A 2542-nucleotide genomic window follows, 5' to 3' on the forward strand; every position below is an offset into this window, starting at 1 on the left:
TAGGTTTTTGGTATGTGAGCAAACATTTGGAGACCTGAATTGTTTTGGTTACACAGTGAGCAACCAGATAAGTGAAGTGGGTTCTAATATCTACTCATTCAACATCCTGTGAGAATATGTTTGAGGGGGTTCTTGTCTCCTGGCAGCTCTTGTGCTTATGAGTCTGAAGAGAAAAGAAAAATGCGTCATTGAATAAACTCAGGTGTAGCCAAACTGCAATCATGACCTCTATTAGCGATCTGCCTGTGTAGATTGGATTTGCCTGAAGCTTAATCTCTTGGATTTATATGCTTGACCATTCTGGAACATATTTTCCATTCAAAACTACATGCAACTGTTATTCTTTAAAGTTTATGTATTTGGGCAGTCAAAGCCTGATGGAACTGACTCCCAGTGTGCTGACAGGTAAGGTTGGGTGAAAGACAAGTAATTCACGGATTTACCATCATCTCGCCAATGCAGTCTTCTTTGTTCCACTCCTGTCCTCAGTCTGTGCCACCCTTACATTTTGTACCTATTACAAGATTTAGACTTATTGATACATCATATTTATTTTTTAACAGTAAATTGAGATATAATTCACAACCATAAAATTCACTCCTTTAAATTAAGGTATACACATTGGTAGTTTTTAATACATTCCCAGAGATGTACAACCATTATTAGAATCTATTTTAGAACATTTTGAACACGTCTTAAGAAACCCCATATCCATTAGTAATCACTCTCCATTTTTCTCCTCACCCCAGCCGTTAGAACCACTATTCTAATTTTGGTCTCGGTGGTTTTGCCTATTCTAGACATTTCATGTAAATGGAACCAAACAATGCGTGGTCTTTTGTGGTTGGCTTCATTCCCTTAACATAGTACTTTTACTATGGACTGACCCATGTTTGTAGTATGTATCAGCACTGCATTCCTGTTTATTGCCAAATAATATTCCATTACATTGATAGACTACATTTTGTTTATCCATTTATCAGTTGATGGTCATTTGGGTTGTTTCCACTTTGGTTGTAATGAATAATACTGCTACAAGTATCTGTGTATCAGTCTTCTTGTGAACATATGTTCACATATGTTTTTAATTCTCTTGGATGGATACCTAGGAAGTGAAATTGCTAAGTAATATGTTAACTACAGCTAAAGACTTGAGGCACTGCCAAACTGTTCTCCAAAGCACTGCATCATTTTACATTTCCACCTGCAGTGCATGAGAAGTATGGGTTTCTCCACATCCTTGTCAACCCTTGTTATTGTCTGTCATTTTGGTTAGAGTCATCCTATTGTGTGCAAAGTGGCATGTCACTGTCATTTTGACTTGCATTTCTCTAAGGACTACTGATTTTGAGCATCTTTACATGAACTTATTGTCCATTTGTATATCTTCTCTGGAGAAATGCGTATTCAAATCCTTTGTCCACTTTTAAATTGGGTTATTTGATTTTTTGTTATTTATTGAAAAATATACACTCCCACAAAACCACACCATGGAGGAAAAATACAGTCCCCTAAAAAGAGGATGCTCTCTTAGGAAAGGGGAACAGATTCTGAATAGCAAAGGTAACTATAAATATGCTCTGTGTTATTCCCTTCCTATTCTCTATACCATTGCATCAAATGCCATTCTCTCGGGATCTCTTTTCCTGGAAAATGATAAAACTCTGCAACAAATTGGCTTAATGACTTTAGTTATTTGACATCTGAAGATAGTGATCTTTCAGTCATCCATCCATCCAGCCATCCAGTCATTCATACATTCATTCATTCCTCAATACATTGAAAACTCAGTACTTGCTAATCACTGGGCTGAGTGCTCAAGAAAAGGACCAGTGAAAACAGACATGGTCCCTCATGAAGCTCATTGTGTGGGAGGTAGACAGCGATCATCTAAGTTTACAAATTACAAATAGTGATAAGTGCCATGAAAGATGTACCGATCTGATCCAATTTGTCAAGTCAGAGTAGGATTTCCTGAGGAAGAGGTATTTGGATAATTTGGAAGACAAAAGTTATTAAGTGAGAGGGTGTGTGAGAGGTATTCCGGGCAGAGGCAACAGTGAGTGGAAAGGCTCTATGGTGAGGATCAAGGTATATTCAGAATTGGAAAGAAGCCAGGAAGCTTGAATAAAGAGTGAGGAAGAAAGTGGAAGGCGCTTGCCTCGGCAGCACGTATACTAAAAACTGAAATGATACGAAGATTAGCCTGGATGCTGCACAAGGGTGACATGCAGATTTGTGAAGCTTCCAGATTTTTGTCCCCCATCAGGCTCTCTGCTGTCAGCGTAGAGTCTGCTTCAGATCCTCTGTCCCCCTCACTCTGTCCCTCCCCCACTTCTCTCTCTCTTTCTCTTTCTCTCTCTCTCTCTCTCAAGAAGAAATAAACATTTAAAAAATGTAAGAATAGGGGTGCCTGGGTGGCTCAGTCAGTGAAGCATTCAGCTCTGGCTCAGGTCATGATCTCACGGTTTGTGAGTTCAATCCCCACATCAGGCTCTGTGCTGACAGCTCAGAGCCTGGAACCTGCTTCAGATTCTGTGTC

At 39.3% G+C, this 2542-nt stretch overlaps 1 non-coding gene across 1 annotated transcript; it reads left to right on the forward strand.

Moving 5' to 3' along the window:
- Nucleotides 1-2153: 2153 nt before the first annotated feature.
- On the forward strand, nt 2154-2257 carry LOC121011943 (U6 spliceosomal RNA). The gene has a single exon (XR_005781870.1). It is a non-coding gene; the product is annotated as a U6 spliceosomal RNA (small nuclear RNA).
- The last annotated feature ends 285 nt before the right edge of the window (nt 2258-2542 follow it).

This window comes from Herpailurus yagouaroundi, unplaced genomic scaffold (assembly GCF_014898765.1).
Source record: "Herpailurus yagouaroundi ecotype Mexico unplaced genomic scaffold, PumYag 195, whole genome shotgun sequence".
NCBI classification, from domain to species: Eukaryota; Metazoa; Chordata; class Mammalia; order Carnivora; family Felidae; genus Herpailurus; species Herpailurus yagouaroundi.